The sequence below is a fragment of the Sinohyriopsis cumingii genome, chromosome 6 (assembly GCF_028554795.1).
Source record: "Sinohyriopsis cumingii isolate HCF-2022 chromosome 6, ASM2855479v2, whole genome shotgun sequence".
NCBI lineage: Eukaryota > Metazoa > Mollusca > Bivalvia > Unionida > Unionidae > Sinohyriopsis > Sinohyriopsis cumingii.
In genome coordinates, this window is record NC_142966.1 from 55,012,625 (window position 1) to 55,026,162 (window position 13,538).

Here is a 13,538-nt window from a genome sequence, read left to right on the forward strand (position 1 = left end):
AGATCGGACGATAAGATTCCAAAATCTGCACAATTCTTCAACCAAGCTACATTTACCATAACATGTGACATAAAAGCCTAAAAGTAAACTAATTTTGAAGCTGACATAACGTTGACAATCAAAGCCCCCCCTCCCCCCGCCAAGTTTTACTTTGCGACCAAAAGTAGATGTGCTGGATTGACATAAAGTGGCATAATTTTCCAAAACGAATTCGTAGTTACTTATTGAGTTTGCTCTGTGTAGTTGCAAACTATGCAATACAGTTGTATTCAATCCCTAAATCGTTCCGTGGAACTTGACAAATTTCTGAAAACCCCATGTATTGCTGTAATGTGCTCGATTGGATTTATCATTTGGGTCTAATTGTTTAATTTAGGGAGAAAATGTTTTGGTTCGAGCACAATATGGACAATATGACATGGCACTTCCACACGTCTTTACTAAATGGATTGTTGGCATATTCCACGTCGTATTCTAGATGATAATGTATTATGGATATGAGCGATGCCGCTGTTGCACATATACCGTTCCAAATAGAGTTATTGGTGCATGCAGCTCTTTAGACAATTGTCCGTTAGACATTATATTCCAAGGTGGCATGTGTGCCTGAATTTACTGTCTGAAAGTACATGTATTACTCTAAGACAGCCAGAAAGCATATCCAATAAGCAAGTGGATATATGTTAAATTTTGCTGGATCCTTTTTAGGTGCGATTACACATGCCGCTTGAATGAAAACAAGAATAATCATGTTTAAGATTGTTTTTGTGTGTGTGTGCAGATTTCTTGAACTGATTATCGATTATGCAAAACTCATAGCACATTATGTAAAGTTGTATGTGCGTTTATGTCGTATCTGTCTTTACCATCGATTTCGGGTTAATCATAAATTGCTACGGATGCGACATAAGACACTGGAAAATGTATATGACGAAGTTCCTGTAGGAATGTAATTAAATTCAATGAAACAACTAATATAAAGAATAGTAATTATGGTTTATGATATTGTCACACTGCAATAGGAGTTTGAAGTTGCCGTATAAAGTGTTACAGGATATCTGCAAATATAATTTATCACTTGTTTATGAGGCGGAGGATTCGAACCTTTGAATTGAGCAATCTTGGCATTTTCCTCGTATGACTAACAAAGAAGTAAATGGTTTCGTCCAGTGACATATTGAAATAAATATTTTGTCAGATCTTGAATAACATAAGATCTGCCTCGAGGTAATATGATTTTTCCTTTCGATTAAAGTTCATATACACATCTAACGTGGATTATTTCCATCATTTAAAAGAGAAATAATTAACGGTCAGAAACACAATCATCTTTATAAACCATAGTGTTAATTGATTAGGATATGGACGCTTGAAATTCCAAATAATTTGGGTTATTATCACTTTAATATGACGGATAGAAGAACAGAACAAAATCGTATATATTTAAGAACACAAATTTACATTACTTATTCTTCTCTTGCATTTTACGTTGTAACGACACGCACAATGACTACAAATGGCAATTATGAATTCATTGTTAATGCTATATCCACCTTGAATTAATTAATCTTTCTCAAATTATTTGTGCTGATATATAGTTTTAGCTATAGGGCAGTACCTAAACTAAAGTGTCTTATTTAAAATGAACCAGATATTGTTACTGATCATCCATTACAATGGAAGAGAAAGAAAGAAGAGAAGGGAGTTTCCTACGTTATAATATTGAAACATGATATTCTTTTTGAACCATATTACACATCTAAAATAAAAAGCACAACAATACAGAAAGCAGATTATAAAATGTGTCTGCCGTGAAGCCAATGAATTTACAGCAGATCTTGAGAGGATATTGCAACTTTGTTTTATTGCATGAGTGTAACACTGTAAATAAGAAGTATACATACATGATTATATACCCGGTCCCTCTATGTTTATCTGGTGAGTGTTAAAGTTCAAGGTTTCCATCCGGGTCAAATTCTTCTTTCTCACTATAGAGAGTTCCACGTGTTTTGTCCCTTTTGACATGTGAGAGAAACAAAGAGCCAGGAAAGCATGGGATTGCTATCGAATTGTGCATCATATTTAATTCATTTTGAAAACTGACACTATTAATATTCTTCTTTTAATTTATTCATTTGAATCATGATTTGTATGTGACCATATATCTTTAATGATCAAAATGTAGAATAACTATACTTTTGCAACGAAACATAAGATATGGTTTTTGGTTTGCGTAATCATTGGCCATTGTTAAATCACATTTTGATATGGCAACAGTAATGTTATATTAACATGTTTATATCAACACTTTAAAACACATTATACTTAAAATGTGAAATTCAGAATATTAATACTCCACAAAACTTCGGAAATATGTACAATCTACACATGCAAAATACATCGAACGCAGACGTGCTGGGGCCTCTATTATAAACAAACATTCTTTAATGGTTAGAATCCAAATAGCCGGTGTACAAATGCTCGATTGTCTTTATGTTGTCGTTGATGCAGGGTTTAACGCCATTTTTCAGCACAGGATAGGATATACATGGCGGCCAGTGTAAATGGTGGAGGAAGAACCAGGGGGAAAGCCCGGAAAGAACCACCTACCCGATACTGGCAAGTTTTTTCACATACCCACATTGACTGAATCCGAGATTCGAAACCACACAGACAGAGGTGAGATGGCAGTGATCCTTAAGGGATCTATAATCCATAACCACTCAGCCAATCGGGGCCACCCTATTGTTTTTATGAGAAACCCACTTGACTGTAATGAAACGAACTATTTCCTGCTTAAATATTAAAAACGGGACATGTAATATAGACTAATAATTAAAATGTTTAATAATCAATAATTCATCACGATGCTGTCTGCCTTGGTATACTAAACAACAATGGTTCTTTCATTTGGACATTTAGCAAGAATTGTTCCGCGTTTAGCTAAATTTCCCATGTCAATATATCCATATGACAGTCATTGTTTTCTAGTCTCTTATTTATATACGAATTCCACTGCATTTTTGCGCTTGAGAAACAGAAAGTTCCGTATGGCTCTTAATACGTTTTTAACTTCGTGTGCAATTTCTGGTATGTGCTTGACCTTTGTATCTGATGATTGTGGATAGAGCTTTTGCATTTATGAATATGATTATGCAAGTAAGATGTGAAAAACAATATTTGTTAGAGTTTGAATTCTGGGCTTCACACCGTTTACCAGTTAGTGGAATGCTTCCTATGGAAGGACTCATTTTCAGGATTGTAATATTAGGTCCGACCTCAAATATGAATAAATAGGGGTTTGGTAAACACATTATTAATTTGTTGTAAGATTAGACTGTTGGATCTTTAACAGTTGTTTTTGAATTTAATTTGAAAACGCATTTATTTATATTTTGATTGGAATTTTAAAGGGATGATTGATATTTGAATAAACTCGTTACTTTGTGATTATTAGGAAATGATTGAAATACTACCAGAATTGCGTCATTGTGGTACATCAGGATCATCTTTAATGTCACCCATTTGGGAAAGCTTTAATAAAAAAGAGAGCATTCATAATGTCATTTAATATAGTGAACTTTAGTTCAAGTCCTATCCAGCAGGATTAGAGTGTATTAAAATGGATGAGTTGCTTGAGATTGCCATGTATTATTTTTTGTGATGGAAATGACCTTTAGCAAAACACTTAACATAGAAGAGTTTGATTCAGTAGTGTTTGGAAACGGAAATTGCAGATGATTTCGTTTCGGTTGGATTGGTAAGTATGTCCCTGATTTTGATAGGCAATACAGGAATGACAAGTACAAACCTAGATGTAGCTGAAATTAAGAAAACTTCAGCTTGAAAACGAAATGATGGAAAAGTAAATTTAGAATGAAAAAAGGATTGGTAAATGTAAATGCAGAGGGAAACATGCTATATAAATATTGCTGTAGAGAGAGAGAGAGAGAGAGAGAGAGAGAGAGAGAGAGAGAGAGAGAGAGAGAGGGAGGGATAGAGAGAGAGATGGAGATAGAGAGTCAAGTTGTAAGAAAACCCAATCAGAGTTTACCTAAGGTTCATCTGCAAAATAGTTTTACCTTTCCGAACCATTTAGCGGAGTTTATTTCGCCTGCTTAAGACCAAATCAGGAAAGCAATACGTAATGATCAAAATATGAGTCTGTCTATCTTTCTATATAGATTTATATATCTATCTATCTATTTATCTATCTATTTATCTATCTATCTATTTATCTATCTATCTATCTATCTATCTATCTATCTATCTATCTATCTATCTATCTATCTATCTATCTATCCCTCCCTCCCTAATGTCCCCGTCGTCCCCTTCTCTCTCCCTCTATCTATCTATGTAAATGGTGGAGGAAGAACCAGGGGGAAACCCCGGAAAGAACCACCTACCCGATACTGGCAACTTTTCTCACATACCCACATTGACTGAATCCGAGATTCGAACCCACACAGACAGAGGTGAGATGGCAGTGATCCTTAAGGGATCTATAATCCATAACCACTCAGCCAATCTATCTTTCTATATATATTTATCTATCTATCTATTTATCTATCTGTTTATCTATCTATCTATCTATTTATCTACCTATCTATCTATCCCTCCCTCCCTAATCTCTCCCTCGTCCCCTTCTCTCTGCCTCTATCTATGTACCCCCCCCTAATCTCTCCCTCCATCCCTTTCTCAGTCGGTCCAATATCTATCTATCTATCTATCAATATATCTATCTATCTATCTATCTTTCTTCGCATCTGTACTCAGAAGAGTTTTGTCATTAAAACTTTTGATTTAACTTTATAATTTCAAAAACACCGTGCTAGTAACAAATACCCAACTTATTGTTATTCAACAAGCGATCCATGTATATTCATCATTCCAGCTTAGACAAAAAGCAGTAAGATTTGGGCCTCATTTTTGTATGAATATTCGTCTGTCACTATTCACTTAAATCCGATAGTTGTTACTGAAGTAACGAAAAGTTTACTGAGTTATTTACAACTGTTTATATCTTAAAATAGTTATGTTTTGCACATGAATTGAGATGGCATATATGTGATTTATAAGAATATTATATGAAAGTTACGAGATTAATGACTTGATTTGGGGAAAAAAACGAACATGTAACTACGATACATTGTCGCACTGAGAATGAAAGGTCAAGCACAATTATGTTTATATTAGCATTGCATCACATTCATAAGAACTAAACACCAATCGTAAACCCATCATCTTAATTTAGGACACCATTTTAATTCCAGTGAAAGACATTACATGGTATTGTTGTTCTCTTCAATATACCGTTTTACTGTACTTTATTTACAGATCCTTCTTGTGTGCAATAGGTTTAATAAATTTAGAAAAACATGACCCCTTTATTGAGTTTTTAAAGTAATTCATGACAGCATTGGTGAATGTCTCTCACCACAGTTTTGTAGATTCGTTTATCAAATGCTAAGGATAGCTTAGGAATGATTTTCTCAGTAGCATAAGTGAGCAAGTGGACCGAAGGAACATGTAAATTACCTATGGCAAAACAATAGTGGAAATTATATATGATATATTTTGAAACATCTTTATGTCTGTATATCTGTCTAAATCTTTCTCTCTCTCGTGTCTGTGCATGTATGTTAGCGTGTGCATCGTAGTAGTTCGAAGGTTTGAAGGATGATGTTCCATCGAGTCATAAAAATAATGAGATAGTTCTTAAGGTCACGTCGTTATATATCTTACGGACCATATAATAACCGAAGCTTACGGACAATGGACGGGCACACAAATTGCCATCGAGAGGGAACATCAATTTGAAAGTACCACGTTTGACATCTAATAGATGTCACCCACATTGAAATAATAAAGGTAACTAAAATTGCAAACAATGGGTCAAGTCCAAAAGTTTAAACCACGTCTATTGAAACAAGCAAACGGTTTCTTGCCATATATCTAAGAGCAATTATAGACGAACTTTACTTTACGTTTCCAATATATATTTTCTGCTTCGTAATTTAGATAGCAATGAACGTTGAGCAAATAGCTCTAAATAAGTTTTCGAAGAACTATACACGTTTGAAGACTGAATATTAATGACACAATTAACACAGTGGTCTTGATTGGTTTACCGTGGATGATTGATTATTATTACATAAGTGTTACAATATAAAAATAATCGTTTTAATTTTAAATGAAATATGAATCAATATGCGATTTCATAATACATCCTTTCAAGAATTACAAAACTGAAATAGCCACCGTAGATGTGGTGTACATTACCAACAAAAATCAATGTGTCTTTTTCTGTTCAATCTTTGAGGTATATTATGTCATGGGAGCAGGGGTTGGAAGGTTAAGATGCCAACAAGGAGATAAATCATATGTGCACTAATTTAATCAATAGAGGTTTTGGGTATTTTTCAAATCCTTCATTAAAATATAAATGCTAGAAATCATCTGGACCTCCCGCTGGAAAGTCATTTCTTGATGTCAAGTGATTCCTTGGAGACAACAACATCAACAATGAATAATCATTTATATCTAACACAGAAATAGATGGATTTGTTTATCAACAACACATTATGTTGTTCTCAGCCTATTTAATTGGAACACGACTTCAATTGGGAAGTGGCTCTGCTAGAAATCATTTATCCAATCCACAACTGGAAAAAACCAAGAAACATTTCGCTATCGTCGCAGAAATACTCAACTAATAAAGCTTAGAACTTCTGAGACAAACATGATCATTATTATTACAAAACCAGAAAGGACACACCATACAATCTCCAATTTAATAACAATTCCAGGATAATTGATGTAGGATAATATATTCATACTCAACATATATATCACTCAATTAGTAACCTAAAAGTCGCAAATGTTAATCTATGCTTTTTGCACAGGAGCAGAAGTGTTCCCCTTCTCCTGCATTTTAAGGGACTGTTGTTACCTATCTTACATCACATACATATATCTGAAGGTGTCAGGCGGGCATCACATGTATTTGTGTGTTTTCTTTTATTTGTAATCCAAATTAAAATTAGTAGGATGGGACCTAGATGAGCTGATATCGATATAAATATACAAATTAGAAAGAGAGGAAAAATTAAAAGCTAAGAAAGAGGAAAACACATGCTCTATAACTGTAATTAAAGGCTATTCTCGTATTATGGCGGTAGTGAGAATGAAATTATGCATGAAAGACTTCAATTTGCAAAGATGTAGTTGAATTTCTACTTTCAATAGCAACTGTACTCGAAATTTGGAGCCAATTACAGCAACCTATTTATATATAATGATATAATTGGTACATGACAACTACTAAAATACAGTGTCAGAGTATTTTAGAAAAATAATGATTAGAAACCGTTGTACTGTGAGCAATTCATTTATTAGATAAGAGTGGAATGTAATTATTCAAAGTCTGTCAGTGGAGAATATGAAAATACCTAAAATGTTTAGTGATAGACAGATTTCAATGGAACGTAATTCAACTATTGACAAGTTTGTCCTGCATTGTATCTACAAATATAGGAACCATTTTTACATCTTTCGCTAAATGTTTTAAAACAATATATGGATAAGACAAACGTTCTTAATCCACTGACTTATTTATACACAATTTTCACTCCCTTTTTCGCTGTAAGATGTGTTTTATTACAGTTTTGATTTCGTATGCAAAGATAACGTGGGAGATACCCTTTAGTATATTTAATTTATATTGTGTGCTTGACTTATTTGTCTCTATTGACGGTTGTGGAGGGAGCTTTATAAATCTAACTATGGCTATGCAGATACATTGTGAAGAAAATATTAAATATAGTTTCAGTTCCATGCTTATTCCTGTTTTCAATTTAGTAAACGTTTTCGTTTAGAATGATTAATTTGCAGAACATTTGTAGAAATATGTAGAAATATGGTTTGGATAAGTGAATCTGTCACTGGCTTTGATAAGAATTAAAAGATGTGAGTTGGAATAAACAAAACTCCAGCTTAAAAAAAAACAACAAAAAACAACGGAAATGTAATGTTAGAAAAAGGAAAAGGATAGGCAAATGCAAATGCACAGAGAGAGATATATAGATAGATAGATAGAGAGACAGATATAGTTAGAGAGAGAGAGAGAGCTGATGTAGAAATATTGAGGCACAGAGAGATATTGAGAGAGAGAGAGAGATTGAGATTGAGAGAGAGAATATTCATGCAATTTGTTTAAAGCTTTCGATGTCATCGTTTATATTACTATTCAAATAAACATTCTGTTACTCTTGGCATGTCAATTAATTCATGAGAGAGAGAGAGAGAGAGAAAGAGAGAGACTGAGAGAGAGATATTGAGAGAGAGAGAGAGAAGATTCATGCAATGTGTTTAAAGCATTCGATGTCATCATTTATATTATTCAAATAAACATTCTCTTAATCTTGGCACGTCAATTAATCCATGAGAGAGAGAGAGAGAGAGAGAGAGAGAGAGAGAGAGAGAGAGAGGTAAGGTAAGGTATAAATAGCGGGACATAGATGGAAACAAAATACATATGCAGAGAGAAGAAATGCAGCATAGATCCGGAAAATTAGAACTGGCACGCTGAGCACGCTCCCCCACCACATATCTACAATTTCAGGTTTCAATGTTACCATAATTATGAGGTTAATAGCCCAGTTTCATGAAAACACTTTTGACCAAATCGCTTAAAACAATTGTACTGTCCAGGAGAATATATGATTTTATTTTGATCAAGTATACTTTATTGATAACGCTCGATAAGTCTACATTGCACGGTACAAAAAGTGCAGATTATTCCCTAGTTACAATGTGAAAAACTTATTTCTGTCTTATGTACAAAGGAGAACGGTGCAATATTAAGGATTTAAACATCTGGTAAGTCTGAACAGAAATATCTTCTGTTAAAATAGTAAGGGAAACAGGAGATTTTCAGGGTCTTTTCCTTTCAGATACATTGCCTTTTGTAAGGGTCTTCCTCTGGTGAAAGTGTTGCGATTCAGGGAGTTGAGTGCTTTTTTTTTAATCCTTTGGACCATTGTGTCATTTTGATATTAGGCATATCCAAAGCACTCCTGATTGTTGGAATAATATATTCGTTACCTACATGGGGTATACGTTTAGTAAAAAGCAATGGTCTAGCTGGTTGTAAGGTAGTGGTAAATCCACTTGTAGCTGTCAAGCCCTGTTTGGATTAAAACCTCTTTCCTATTGAGAGCGAAGTCGCTCTTTTATATCTTGCTTGTGTAGTTACCAGGGCTATGGGAAACAACTGTTGATAATAATGTTGATTGGGAAATTATACATTTAGCAGACGCGTTTATTGGTCCGTCCTTTGATAAAATCAAGATTGCGCCTAGCATTGATGAAACGATATATATTGATCACAGTGATCCTCCTTTAATAACCAGGTCTGTATATTCTAATCAGTTTGACAACATACCGTCACTTATTATAAAATAGGAAGAAATTAGTACGTCACTTTCAGACTACTATTAGTGAAACTGAAGCTTAAAAGTCTCATTTTGTTCGTTTGAGAAAATGAAGACCACAAGAGGTACCCGCTGGTGATCAGTGATTAGTGAGATATCAAGTTGTCGTTCCGAGTTAATAGGACAGGACATTCTTTGTCTAGCACAATAAACTCCATTGGCGGGTCATTTAGGAATCAATATGCCTATCAGAAGGTATTGAATCATTTTTGTTGTGCAAAACTACAAAGTGATATTTCTACAAAATGTAAATTTAATCACACTGGTCAAATTTTAATAACACCCAGTCAGAAGATATGTAAGGCTGATCTGCAGCCTTTTTTGGCATTTGACGAACCATTTAGCGGAATAATGGTAGACTGTTTCGGTCCCCTGCCCAAGACCAAATCAGGCAAGCAATACTACCTGATCATAATGTGTGTCCGGAATATTTTCTGAATTATCTTTGTTTGATGTATTTTAAAATTAAAACCATTTAGGAATGTTTGGTAAAGGTGTTTACACTTTATGATCTTTCGAACTCTATCCAGTCGGAAAGAAAGTCTGAATTTGAAGAATATTATTCGCTCATACTACTTTGATACAGGAGAGAATATGGACGCTTCGCTTTAGGAAGTGAGTTGAAGAGTCATTGGGTTTTAGTAATTTTGAACTGTTCTGGTGATATACTGTGCACGGCCCATTATAGTTGTTAAAACAGAAAGTTCTTTCAAATGAAGATTCAAAGAGTAATCTTTGTGTCAATGTTTCTGATTTAAAATATATAAGTTAACCAAAGCGTGTGAAGTAACACGAAGTAATAGCCGTTACATTTGACGGTGTTTTGAACTTTTCAACCACATATACAAACTATATAGAAAATGCTAACCTGAAGGTTCCGTCCTGGCGCTAAGGACTTCATCAGCTCTATATTGTTTGTGTATGTCGTTGAACAGTTAAAAACACTGTCGAATTTCAATAATATTACTACACAGTTAGGGTTTCGCCAAAGTAATCTTCATTCTAGTTTAAATCTTAGAGTTGTAACAGATTTGAACAGCGAAAAAGAAAATTTGGCATTTTTGACCCCGATTCTTTTGATTTTTACCGGGAACATGTTACGGCAGAGATATACCTTTAACGGTATATGAAAAGGATATTGTTCATGGAATGTGTTTGTAGCGTCTTGGGGACTTTGAACAAAGGGACCTGATCCCAAAAGGAAGATAACAAATATATAGACTTAGTTGAACATTTTATTTTGCAATTTTATTTACGATTGTGACGTTAGAATGTGTAATATAAAAAACCCCCAGGTACGTTGAGGGAGGGAAGTACACGTGATTATAGAACAAAACACTGAGAATTACACCTAACAAAGAAAATTCGTATCTCGAAATCAGTAAAATATGTATATTCAACATACATTTTGATACTTAGCTCAGATCTATTCTGCACCCGTCATCTCCAAAGGCGACTGAGTGTCGACATCGTCTGGAAACAGTGTTGGTGTTTAAGTTCTGACAATTATTTCACTCTTGTACATAAATATAAAGAAAGAGCAATAGTTTGGTAGATAGCTAGATATATAATTATCTATCTAGCTAGATGGAGAAATAGATACAAGTTGGATCAGTCAGATAAGTTGGAAAATCATTGTTTTATTCTGCTTGTTGATCTTTCCTTCAGTCAAGGATCCGCCATCATAATCAAATCTTAAAGACTTCAGCAGTTAGGAATATTTTTGCCGTTTATAAGCGACATCTCATCATCGGTCACTTCATCAAAGGGAAGTATGAATTGACACGTATTGCTGTAAAGTACACCGCCTTTATTTATATACCCTGAAATATAAAATAAATATGTATGTATGTATGGAGGTATATCTGTCTGTCTGTCTATCTATCTATCTACTATCTATCTATCTATCTATCGTGGTGCTATTCTTTGGTATATTTATTTCATTTGTATGTGTGATGTTTACCACTCATGCTGTCCCATATCTGATATCTTTGTAATGTATTTCTAGTGCCTTAAAGAGTTTTTCATTAACTCCATAGTTGAGTTTACTTTTTAATTTCATCAAGTGACCTGTTAGTAAAATATGCTCAAATTATTATCCAGGAAACGTTGCAAACGCAGGTATCATTTCGTCTGATAAATACAACAGTATGTTTAGGATGCATTATTGTAAGAAATTAATTCTTCCCAATACCAATATTCTGCTGTCTAACAAAGGTAGGTTGTTCTATGTTACTGTTATCTTCAGCCGCTTAATTTGTAAAATATTTGTTTCACAAATGAATTGAGATGGCATTTAAGTAAATTGTTACAATAGTTTATGAATGTTACGATATTAATGACTGCATTTGCCAAAAAATAAGAATGGAAACATGCAAGAACGAAATATGTTTTTTTCTGACTGAGGACGAATATGTTGAGAACAACGATGACTTCATTAGCAGTACATCTCCTACATAACAAATGGAACACATTCGTAAACCTATCCTCTTACGATAGCGTACATTGCAAAATAGTATTATCCTCCACGTGTCTTTCAATAAGCAGTTTAACTATACTTTATTAGGTGAGCCTTCTTCCATCTATGAGTGAAATTAATCGATTGCATCAGTGGCCCATAGCCTCTCCTGCCAGTATTGTTGGTTTATTTATCAACAATTAACCATATTGTAAGGAGAATGCTCACAGTAGTATAGATAAGCGCGTGGAATTACGTATGGCAAACCCATAAGGAAAAGTTCCGTATATATTTTTATACATCTTTTCTCTCTACCTCTCTGTCTTGTATATGTATGTGTATGTGCGTGTGGATCGTAGTAGTTCAAAGCCTTGAAGTGTGAGCGCATTCATTAATTCATAAAGAATAACGAGATAGCTCTTGAGTTTTCGAAGTTATATATCTTACCAACAATAACATATTTCTCGTCTTTGATCAAAGGAAGACCACACAAACTATGATGCAGTGGTAAAATCATTGTGAAAATGCCACTCTTTACGTCTAATTGAACAGATCCACTCTGAAATAATAGAGGTCAAGTACAATTACAAACAACGGGTCAAGTGTGCGTTTTGTTTGTCTTACAAAATTAAAGTTGCGATATTCAATCCCAGTATAATTTGTTTTATTTAATAACTCTTCATGTCGTGGGCATTGAATAATTAATATTATTCAGACAAGGCATGCAGGATTATTGAACTATACAGTAGTTTATTGTCCATTGATAATATTGGATGGAATGTATGTCGACTTAAAATATGTTTAAAAACGTAGTAAATGGTTTGCTTTTAAAAACGCAATAATATCAAACAGATAACTGAATACCATTCATAACTTTAACAAAACCAAAAGCATGACAAGATGGGTAAATTATCAAAGTACACCTGATACCATCAATTTAATGTTGTTGTTGTAGGGTTTAACGCCATTTTTCAGAACCCGGGAAAACCACGGAAAGAACCAGCGACCCACGAGAAGCTACGGGCAAACTCTCTCACATACACATATTAGCTGAATCCGAGACTCGAACCCACGCAGACAGAGGTGAGATGGCAGTGATCCGTAACGGAGAGCGCTTTTGACCACTCGGCCACTCGGGGCCCCTCCATCAATTTGAAGAGTCTATTTGGTTCATTCATACTGGATAGTGACACGTACTTTTCGTGCCCCTTATTCCAAACAGATGTTATTTGAATCACGTAGCAAAACATATAACACATATAATCTGCGGGTGATAGCTTGTCAGTGCAGTTATAAACCATTGTTTGAAAATGAATTACAACTGAGTTACAGATTATTTTCCAAGGAGAGTATATACTACACAAACAATGGACCTATACTGTAATACGCAGTCAATTACCATTTAATTATATTTACCTTACAGATAATAAATAGTTTATTTTCATAGAAGATGAAATAGAAATGATATCTTTGGTAGCTATACTTGAAAATTAAGATGCTGTTCATCCATTCTTCGAAGATATAATTTTCATTAAATGCTTATAGTCTTAATTTGCCGTTTGTGGAGAAGAGGATTATGTATATAC